Source organism: Caretta caretta, chromosome 1 (assembly GCF_965140235.1).
Source record: "Caretta caretta isolate rCarCar2 chromosome 1, rCarCar1.hap1, whole genome shotgun sequence".
Lineage (NCBI taxonomy): Eukaryota > Metazoa > Chordata > Testudines > Cheloniidae > Caretta > Caretta caretta.
The window spans coordinates 158387202-158398849 of NC_134206.1; the positions used below are offsets into that span (position 1 = coordinate 158387202).

Here is an 11648-nt window from a genome sequence, read left to right on the forward strand (position 1 = left end):
ATGTTGGCACAGGTGTTTGTTATGTGCCATGTAATCTCAGTGACCACTTCCTCGAGGAATGGCTCTGGTTAGTTAGCCCCATAAATCTGCTCTTTAATTTCAGGCAGTCTCAGAGGTACACGTGCAGAGTTCTATTCCAAACCTCACGGGGCAATCCAATCAGATTCTGAATATTTTAATAGACAATTGTGAAAAACAGCCCTTGTCACTCAGTTGGTGAGGCCTGTTCAACTAGAGTGTGTCATTAAAGATTAAAGAGGAGATGGTGAGCATGGGGTATGAAAATCTAGTGATCTGCCAGGCGATCTCCATCATCACAAGTAACAAATCCCCTAGCGTACATAGGTCAGAAAATGAACTAGTGTTTCCTTTCACCTCTTGAGAGCTGGATTAAAATCCTGTTTTAAATCAGGAGTGAAAAGGAGTTGGGTGTTCTAAACCCTGACAGACATTTGCTTTATACCATAAACTACCACACCACGTATCACAGTTCTGTGTGACTGACTGTCTCTGCTCAACAGAGGCCCCAGACTAGAACCGGTGTTGTATAAATTACTATTACTTATTTTTATTACAACCCACATCAGGGCCCTATTGTGCTAGACATTTTATATACCCATAGTAAGAGACAATCCCGCTCCCAAAGAACTAAATGTAGGAGAGGGATACAGCCTAGGACCTGGATGGTGAAGCTGACACAGCACCCGATTATACTGTGCCTGGGTCAAGACAATGACTGTAGTATCTTGGTTACAGTTCAGCTGATGTAAGCAAGCAGTCAGTAGGGTTAAACTGGATTCTTGAAACTAGTTCACTGCAGCATCTCCACCCCCTTGCTTTCTTCTTCTCCTCCCTCACTTTCCACTCCTAGGTGTCCTCTATTGTTCTTAAGTAAGAATTGCATTTCCCACTCCAGTCCAGTTCTTATAGGGAGAGCCTGTAGTGATCTCTCTGTGACAGGCATGGAATAGTTATGTAATAATCTAATGTTACTGATATGTAACCTAATTATTCAGACTGACTATATAACTGATATTGGGATAGGTTTCAGAGTAGCAGCAGTGTTAGTCTGTATACACAAAAAGAAAAGGAGTACTTGTGGCACCTTAGAGACTTTATTAGTCTCTAAGGTGCCACAAGTACTCCTTTTCTTTTTGATGTTGGGATAGTGTAATGTCTATTATATGCCTATATTGCTTCCATTCAATGGTGGCTGGTGGAAGAATATATTGGAAGGCAACACAAAGACTCCCCAGAGAAGAATCTCTGGGCACACACTTGAAAGGCAGTGGGTGAAACTATTAGCTTTGAGGATCCGCTGTCCTGTCTCCAATGAAAGTGCAAGCCTTGTTTTGCCAGGCTGAGAAGGAAGGGAATCAAAAAAAAGACTGAACAGTTTTTAAAGGAGACACTCCCTGAAGCTGGGAGCCCCAGAAAGGCAGGGGGGTGAAAGTTTTGTGAGTTAAGGGAACAGACTATGCCATCAAAACTCTAGAAGGTTGGGAGGAGGGGAATCTCTAGGATGCTTAGAGCTACCAGGATTCCCATGTGGAAGATAGACAGGCACCTGGTAAGCTAGGCATGAGTATAGTCTCTTTATTGCTTTACGACCTGTTTTCTCTGAAATGCTTTTGTTCTTAATAGATAACACTTTGCTTTAAGAAGCTGTCTGCTCATTGTTTACCACTGCTATTGCTCCCAGAGGGAATGGACTGCAAGTACAGAAACAGAACCAATACCTGAGTTCTGCTGCCTATGGCCTGGTCTGAGAGTGGAAGAAGCGCTTGATTCTACTCTGAGCCCTGATCTACACTACAAATTGATGCTGGTATAACTATGTAGCTCAGGAATGTGGAAAATCCACATCCCTGAGTGGCGCAGTTAGACCATCCAAACATACGAAGTAGATAGCGCTATGCCGACAGGCGGGCTTCTCCCATTGACATAACTACTACCTCTCGGGGCGCTGGAGCGTTGTATGTGTAGACAAGCCCCATGACAGGTGACTGCTTAAGGTCAGAGATCTGAAAGAGGCTGCACTCCACGAGACCAGGAGGGGTTAGAGGGGCAGTTAGCCTGGTAATTGTGACACTCTATATTTAGGTTGACTATCATTATAAAAGATTTTTCCAATTTTTATTTGAAAAACTCTAACATCTCCTTTGTTTGCAACAGGCTTTTGAAATTCAGCAGTGGGAAAGCCTTCAGGCTATATGCGTTTTCTTTGTCCCATGAACTTCTGTTTGGGTTTGGCTGAGATATGAGCTGCCAACAATCGCTCTTTCCTTTCTCTCACTTGTGTTTCCACCAGAACATTTTTAGAGTTGAGCGTTGTGATGCTGGCAGACCAGGTGCCAGCTCATGCCAAAGTCCCAGGTCAATTCACCTGTGTATAAGTGTAGATCAAAGTAATTGTTAAATGTACAAGAATGTATTTGGTGTTTAAACTTCATGAAAACTAATGGGATGTTGCATGCTTTGTTGTCACTTACCAGTATCCTTTTATAATGTAGTAGCAAACGTTTACATTTTGTGTAGCACTGTAACTAAATAACTCATCAAACAAGAAAGAAACCTTGTGAAATGCAAATGAAGAACTTTAACGGAAAGTGCTAATTTCTAAGCAAGTGGTCATTGTGTGTGATGATCAGAGGTTCAAGACTCAAAATGCATTCCTCACTCTCTGTCATCAAAGGAAAAGCGCACGTGGGTAGTGATACTATCAGTTTGTTTTCTGTGAGAAGAAGCTACAAGAATGGAGTCAGAGAAAGATCCTGGATCTCTGGACTGTTTGGATTCTTACAGGGAAGTGTACCAGATGCAAAGTGAAGCTCCCCAGAGAAAATCTGGGTACCCTGAAAAGACTTTTGGGAGACTGGCAGTTTATTACATTACTGCCACCATTTGGAATTACAAACTGACTCACCTATGCATATGTTTTATCTGCTTTAACCTCTCAGTAACTCTCATTTTCTTTTCTTAGCTAATAAACCTTTACTTAGTTTACTATAGAATTGGCTGCCAGTCTTTGCTGTAAGATTTAAAGTACCAATTGATCTGGGGTAAGTGACTGGTCTTGGGACTGGAAGCAACCTAAATGTGATGTGATCTTTGGTGTAAGTGACCACTTATCACAAAGTCCAGTTTGTCTGGGTGGCAAGATAGACTAGAAACTCTAAGGGGACTGTCTGTGACTCCATGATAAGACTGTGATCCAGGAGTTCACATTTGGTACTGGCTGCTTGGTGAAATCTAATTATAGACAACACCAGCAGCTTGGGGTGTCTGCCCTGTTTTCTGACAGTCTGCCCTGAGGTGGGCACTCACAGTTGTGAGCTGCTCCAAACAGCTTGACACACAAAATAGAATTTGTTTATACCTTTTACCTTAAAAAAACACACACAAACCTTGGGAAATTATACACACTAAATGACATTAAAAATGTTATTTAGCTTTCAAAGTCCAGTGTTCAAAAGTTAGGAAGTGCCAGAATTAAGGTTGCTTGTGCAAACTCAGTTTGGCCCCCATGCGTGTAGGTATTATGAGACAGTCTTTAATTACATGGTGACAGGCTATTTTTTCCAAGGGACCCTGCCTCACTGGATACACAGGGCGGACACACAAAGGGGCAGAAGTAAGGTTGCTCAGGCAACCGTAAATCTGGCATTTGTCAAATTCTGAGTGCCAAATGTTTGCAACCTACATAACATTTTCTTAACACAGTTTTTGTACATAATATTAGTTTAACATGCCACAGCCTCACATTCACAAACAGCATATCCCCATGATATATTTATTAAAGTACATAGGTACAGTTGTCTACCAAGTAAAGTAGAAGGTAATCTCCACTATGACAGGTGTCAGTCACTGTTACATTCAGTTTATCATAAGAAGAGTTGCAGACACACTTTCTTGGGACTATGTGACAAACCTTATGCAATCTGAATATATGACTGAATTGGTACGTACATTTTTTCAGACACCCTTGCTCCTAATTTTCCTGCTTCAGTAATCAGTCAAATGATGTTAGTGCTGCTCTCCTCCTAGCAATCTTCACCTTTGTGCAGTCTGCATGGTAATTTGCCAGAAAATATGCCGCATTTGCATGTTTTTTCCCATCTAATTTGGAGCATCACAATTTAAAGCAGGTGTGACACAAATAAGGCAACTTGAGCAATCAGCCCAGGTTCGGATTTGTGGATTGCATAAGAATTTGTTTGGAGTGTATTTTCCTGTCTATGATAACATTAATTTTAATTGTTGGGGGGGGGGGGGGTAAAGAGGGGAAGAAGCTGAGCAAATTGAACATAGAAACTATGTGTTTGTTTAGTGTTAAAACTTCCATGGAGTAACCTGGGTTGTTAAGATTCTTTTGTATGCCTTTGAATATGGGGGTGCCTGCTGACCCACAGGAAAGTTTGCAAGGGCCTGCGTAGGCAAGATGATTAACATCCCCTGCAAGGCCCTTGATAGGAACTGAGGGAGTGAAACATACTCAACTCCTCACACTGGGCCCTGAATTTGACACTTGCCTTCTGGACTTAACTAAGGCCAGGTGTACAGTACAAAGTTTTGCTGGCATAGCTATATTGGTCAGGGGCATGAAAAAACACACACCTTAGCAACATAGCTGAGCTGGCAAAATCCCCAGTGCAGTCACTGCTATGCTGCCACATAGAGCTCTGCTGAATGGATTATAAAGATCTCTGTTTGACTCAAGCAAGTTAACATTCCTTACCTCACTGAGGCAGTAACCACATTCGCACTGTGCAATCCAATGGAAGTGGAGGGCACTTAGCTGCTCAGACTGGGCCCAGAACTTGACACCTGCCTTCGGTACTTAACTAGGCATTGCCTTCTTGTAGGATGGTCACTAAAGGATAACAACCAACTGCCGCTTCTAAGATGTTCCTTTAGCTGAAGTGCTAGAGAGCCATGCAATGGCACTGACAGGCCTAGGTTCTAACCTTGTAGATGACCTACATAGAAGGGTGTTATAAGACCTTTCCTAGCTTGAGAGAATTTGCACCTTCCTTATTTTCACCACTTTCTTATTTCTATCCCACTGCTCACCCTTGTAGAATTATTCAATCTGTCAGAAATATTACATGGGGACCCTGCACTATATATTTTTATTCCCAGTGAAGGGGAGTGTGCTGTTATCATAGGCTGAGTGCCCCAGGGTTCATGACCTGCTCTAGTGTGCCACTCAAACCATTAGTAATACAGTCCCTCAGGCATTCAATGATGTCAGAGCTGTCGAGATAAATTAAAACCTGTTCAATCTTTACTGTCATGTCAGCTGCTGGTACTTTTTCTTTCCTTCTTTAAGTAAACTTACTGTTGGATTTAGAATGTTCAAACTTTCAGCTGAGAGATGCAGTGCAGAAGATTTTCATAAACAGGACTTCCGATTGCCCTTAGCCGAAGGTGAGCTTTTCAGACTGAAGACACTGTTTTCTTCCTCTGAACTTTTTAAATCTTCATACATACAAGATATAAAGTGAGAAGGCATTTGTGGAAAAATAATATCCACTTAGTTCTTTGTCACGTAAATCTCTAAACACCTGGATACAAATACCTTTGACTTTTTTGGTGGGGGGGGAGGGGAGCATGAAATCTGAAATGGAGGGGGATCCAAATTTTGCAGCTGGCTTTATTTCTGTGGTGGAGTGAATCAAATCCCAGGATGTGAATATCCCTGAACTCTGATGGCGGTTAGAGACGAGGGTATTAGAAATCCAAACTGGGTCTGAATTTCACACTTTTCTTTATCACAATGATGAGTCAAATCAAAAGCTTGGATCAAAATATCATTGAACTTTGGAGGAGTTTGGAATCCAGATAGGAATGCTGCAAAATCTAAGATACCTGTCCTTCCCCAACACTCCTCCAGGAAATACTATTCATTTTTTCAGATTGGAAAATATTCAGGTACCATATTGTTTGTTTCCCCCTATACTTGTGTGCCCTGGTCCTTCTGGGTTCCTTTTGGGACCAGAACCAGAAGAGGCTGTTCTAACTAGATTTTTGGCCTGACCTGTCTGAGGAATAACTGGGTCTTTCATGGAAAATTCCTTCCCCTTCTGCAATTTTGGAGATAGTATGCTAGATTAGGGTCCCCCTGTGTTCATATAAGCTGAAGGGAATGATCCAGTTCAGTATTATTTAGCTCTGCAAATAAATTTGGGCTACGGTTTGGCTGAAAGACACTCTTCTGAAATTGTCTTGTGCGGACATGCAGGCTATAGCCCAGTAATATACCAGAATTAAATCTTAAATTTCCTTCTATTGCAAACATTTCCTTCAATTAACTGTTTCTCAACAATAGATAATCAAAAGACTTGCCTGTATTTTCTTTTTAAATAAACCAGGTGAGGGTCAAGAGCACATAGAAAACACACTGATTAATGAATGTTTTTTAACTTTCAGCAGATGGAAAATTAATTAATTTTCTGTAAGATGATGTTGTTTAGATTAATACTTCATGGGGATCCACATAAATCCTTTAAATGAATCCCAACCCCAGTTGAAAGTACAGACGGCTGAGAGGCTGTAAGGAAGTTTGCCACCAGCAGACGAGTTTTGCAATGGGCTCCCTAGGGGGGAGGAGAGAGGACAGGATACAGGACAACTGGCTGACATGAAGCAGAAGATCTGGAGTTTTTCAAATACCATCTTTAAACAAGAGGGAAAATCCTTCATGTGAATATGAGTTAAAGGCGCATCTCTAAGGGCCAAATCCTTTATTCAGGCAGCCAATGAGGGTATTAATTATTAATGTCAACCGTGGTGGAGCTTTTGTGATTTGGACATGGACCCATTTCATATGGGCCACTGAACAACCATCAGATATCAACAACATTCAGTCACTGCTGACCTGAGTTGAATTCAAACTCCTGACCAAGCGGGGCAGCGTTTTTTCTGTTTTGGGGATTGTTGTTTTTCTTTTTAAAAGGGTGTTTGTCTGATTTTGGTGAATTCTCCCAGCTGTTAGGATTTGGTGCTGCATGAACTGCATTTTTTCCAAAAAATGCTAATATAAACTTTTCTTGATATTTATGCTTTTGCAGGTATTCACAGGACCTGCAGCATGAAGAAAGCAATAAAAACCCATCTCAGCTGCTGGCAATGTATGTATTTATGACTGGAATGTAAAAACATTTGCTCTGGGTTGAAGCCTGATAGAATGGCTCAGAACCCAAAGGAGAACTTTTGTTTTTCAAAAATCCTTCCCAGATCCCTTGGACCATTCTGAATTATACCAATGGAAAACAAATGTTTTTATTTTAAGATGAACTTATATGGCAAAGCTGTATAAAACATGGGGGAAGGGATCAATGAAATTTTATTTGGATTTGATTTACCTTCCCTACATTTTGCTTTGAAATCTCACACAAAAGCAGCTGTGTGTATGATTTAAAATAATAAATATTTCCAAAGATCCTGTGGATTTCACTCAAATTCAGCCCAGACTCACTCAGTTCTTGTCGCAGGCTTCCTCGGCAGTTTGGCAGTAAATCTTTCGGCGAGCCTGGGCCAAGCCTGGGGTTTGTAACTAACTCTAGGACTATGAAAGTTTGTCATAGCATGGCTCAAACAAAACTCAGGATGCTCAATGCAATGTCATTCCAGGATATTAGTCCATAATGTGGAATACTATTTGGGGGTTAGATTGAAATCTTGCACGCAATGAAACCACAATGTGGACTAATATCCTGGAATATGTCTGGAAATTTTAAAAGACCCCAAAATGAATTTATTTTAAACCATTAGATTACAGGACAAGAGGCTTTTCTCCCCCCGCCAGTTAAAAACATCCCATAGATTATTTTAGTGTGCAGACTTACAGTGCAAAAGGAGTCTGAAGCTAATAGGGTCACTATTTCTGAGCTAAAAAGCCTCTCATAATGGCAATGGTGCCCAAAGAAGCACTTGTTATAGGCTTGTGTCAACAGTACCTGGTCTATGATCCATGAACTACAGTCTCCAGGCACGCTATGGTGTGCAATCTCTAACTCCTACAAAGCTGATATGATGGTAGCCTGACATGTCAACAATTCATATTTTAATAGCTCCCTGTTATAATCAAATTCTGCCCTTGCTTGCACGCATGCATCAGAGGACTGAATTGGGCTCCAGGCAGTTACCTGTTGCAACCAGTATAATCCATGTTTACCTTTCCTGGCTATCTGTTTATTCTAAGTTTGTAATGGTTAGTCTGCCTGGAAGGAAGGCTGTAGCTGTGTAAGGCACCTGCATCCCCTGCTCTGACAAGGGCCCCACCACTGGCCAATTCAGTTCCCAAGGCATGTGGTCCTGGTTGGGAAGGGTGCATCCCCCTAGTTATCCAGGGAACACACTGTTTAAGCATGTCCTCAGGCAGCCTCTGTGAACAAAGAGCTATAGAATCCATGTCTATAATTCACTTAAAGTTGCCTTCTACTGGTGGAACCCCACTCCCACTGCAAGGGGAGAGCGCAGGCCCGAACACTTCCTGTCCTTCCTTGGCACAAATTGCCCATTGACACCAGAGCCCCACTGGTGCAATGGGGCCCAGTTTGGTTTTGGTTCAGCTCCCCTATATTTTTCTTTGTAAGCAGCTACGTTTAGTCTAATTTGACTTAAGACAATAACTCACCTTCCTAAGAGCCTATGGGTTTTGCTTCATACTGAGCCCCAGATCCACTCAAACTCATCCCAGAACTGCTCAGAAAGTTGGGAGCCAAGCCTACTCTGTTTAAGGTAGGTGCATTTTTGGTGGGACTCTGACTTAAACCTGCAAGAAAAAGAAAATTAATAGGAAATGCTGCAAATCTGAGCCCAGATTCTCTGTTACCCCACATCCCTTCTGGCCTCATTGACACCAGTGCAATATGGCTGTAAAATGCTACCACATCAGCGTGGGAGTGTTTTGCACTCACTCTTACAAACTTTGCTGTGGTATAAATGACTAACACAAGGTTCACAGATACAACGAATTGTTGGGACTTTATTATAAACCTGCGATACAGGCCTGCCAAACCCAAGGTTCACTGAGGTTCACAAACCTTTCAGTGAACTCGGGCCACCTTTCAAACAAACCAGGACCAATGAACTTGCCTGGAAAGCGAGACTCTGCAGCTGAACCTAAAAACACAATAGGGTTTTGAATCCAGCCAACCCATTTGTTCTAATACCCTTTCAGATCCAGAACACAGAAGCCTGGTCTACACTTAAAATTTAGGTCAACATAGCTATGGCACTCAGGAGTGTGAAAAATCCACTTGGTGTAGAATCATAGAATATCAGGGTTGGAAGGGACCTCAGGAAGTCATCTAGTCCACCCCCCTGCTCAAAGCAGGACCAATCCCCAACTAAATCATCACAGCCAGGGCTTTGTCAAGCCTGACCTTAAAAACCTCTAAGGAAGGAGATTCCACCACCTCTCTAGGTAACACATTCCAGTCCTTCACCACCCTCCTAGTGAAAAAGTTTTTTCTAATATCCAACCTAAACCTCCCGCACTGCAACTTGAGACCATTACTCCTTGTTCTGTCATCTGCTACCACTGAGAACAGCCTAGATCCATCTTCTTTGGAACCCCTTTCAGATAGTTGAAGGCTGCTATCAAATCCCCCCTCATTCTTCTCTTCTGCAGACTAAATAATCCCAGTTCCCTCAGCCTCTCCTCATAAGCCATGTGCTCCAGCCCCCTAACAATTTTTGTTGCCCTCCACTGGACTCTTTCCAATTTTTTCACATCCTTCTTGTAGTGTGGGGCCCGAAACTGGACACAGTACTCCAGATGAGGCCTCACCAACGCCGAAGAGAGGCGGATGATCACGTCCCTCAATCTGCTGGCAATGCTCCTACTTATACAGCCCAAAATGCCATTAGCCTTCTTGGCAACAGCCAAGATGCAGTTTGGTGAACAGAAGAATATTTCCATTGAGCTAGCCGCCATCATTCAGGGAGGTGGCGTTCCTACAGCGCCAGAACCCCACGCCACACCCTGTTGCTACATGTTGCATCATGGGCAGCAGGTACAATAGTCTGGGGGAGGCTGTGCCTCCCCAAACAGCCAGGTGTGACCCCGCCCACACTCTGCCTCCAGACCCCCCTTCCTGCTCTACATGCAGCTCCAGTCCCCCTGGTGCTGGCCCCAGCTGCAGCTGGGGCTGCGCCACCTGCCCTCCTGGTGCTCTGGGTCTGGGGCCTCATGCCACCTGGCACTCTGGAGTTCGGGGGATTAGCCTGGGACAGGGGCTGGCAGCCAAGGGAGGGGGCTCTGGGCTCTGGCAAGGAACATGGAAGGAGCAGGGTCCCGGGCAAAAGGGGCGGGGGCTAGGCTCCCCCAGCCAATGATTCACTCACTGCCCATGGGTTGCATCTACACTACGGGGTGATGCCAGCATAGCTACATTGCCATAGCTACACCACTATAATACCTGTAGGGTAGACATAGCCCTGGTCTACACTACGGGGTTAGGTTGAATTTAGCTGCTTTAGGTCGATTTTAAAATGAATACGTGTACACAACCAACCCCGTTCTGTCGACCTAAAGGGCTCTTTAAATTGACTTCTGTACTCCTCCCCAGCGAGGGGAGTAGCGCTAAAATCGACCTTGCTGGGTTGAATTTGGGGTAGTGCAGACGCAATTCAACGGTATTGGGTCCGGGAGCTATCCCAAAGTGCTCCAATGTGACCGCTCTGGACAGCACTTTGAACTCCGATGCACTAGCTAGGTACACAGGAAAAGCCCCGGGAAATTTTGAATTTCATATCCTGTTCGGTCAGCGTGGCGAGCTCAGCAGCACAGGTGACCATGAAGTTCCCCCAGAATCACAAACGAGCTCCAGCATGGACCGAAAGGGAGTCACTGGATCTGATTGCTGTACAGGGAGAAGAATCTGTGCAGGCCGAACTCCGATCAAAAAGAAGAAATGCTAATATATAGGCCAAAATCACACAGGGCATGATGGAGAGATGCTACAACAGGGACACACAGCAGTGCCACATGAAAGTCAAGGAGCTCAGGCAAGCCTACCAAAAGACAAAGGAGGCAAACGGTCACTCCGGGTCAGAGCCCCATACATGCCGCTTCTATGATCAGCTGCATGCCATTCTAGGGGGGGAGCCCTACCACTACCCCACCATCGTCCATGGACACCTGAAAGGGGGGAGTCTCACGTAACAGGGAGGAGGATTTTGTGGAGGAGGAGGAGAATGCGCAGCAGGCAAGCGGTGAATCTGTTCTCCCTGGCAGCCAGGACCTTTTCATCATCCTAGAGCCAATACCCTCCCAAGGCAGGATCCCAACCCTGAAGCCGGAGAAGGCAGCTCTGGTGAGTGCACATTTGTAACTACAGTACAGGGTTTAAACGCAATAGTGTTTAATGTTTGATTTGCCCTGAAGAATTGGAATGCATTCGCGGCCAGTACAGCTACTGGAAAAGTCTGTTAACGTGTCTGGGGATGGAGTAGGAATCCTCCAGGGACATCTCTGTGAAGCTCTCCTGGAGATACTCTGAAAGCCTTTGCAGAAGGTTTCTGGGGAGGGTTGCCTTATTTCGTCCTCCACGGTAGGACACTTTACCACACCATGCCAGTAGTTGGAATCATTTCAGCACAAAGCATGGCAGTGAATGGTCCTGGGTTTTGGTCGC

At 44.0% G+C, this 11648-nt stretch overlaps 1 long non-coding RNA gene across 2 annotated transcripts in view; it reads left to right on the forward strand.

Moving 5' to 3' along the window:
- LOC125643127 (uncharacterized) overlaps window positions 1–7299 on the forward strand; it is a 180779-nt gene extending 173480 nt beyond the window's left edge. For both annotated transcript variants that reach the window (XR_007358607.2, XR_012666411.1), the window contains exon 3: window positions 7074–7299. This is a non-coding gene — a long non-coding RNA (uncharacterized LOC125643127). The remainder of the gene's footprint in view (window positions 1–7073) is intronic.
- Window positions 7300–11648: the final 4349 nt, after the last annotated feature.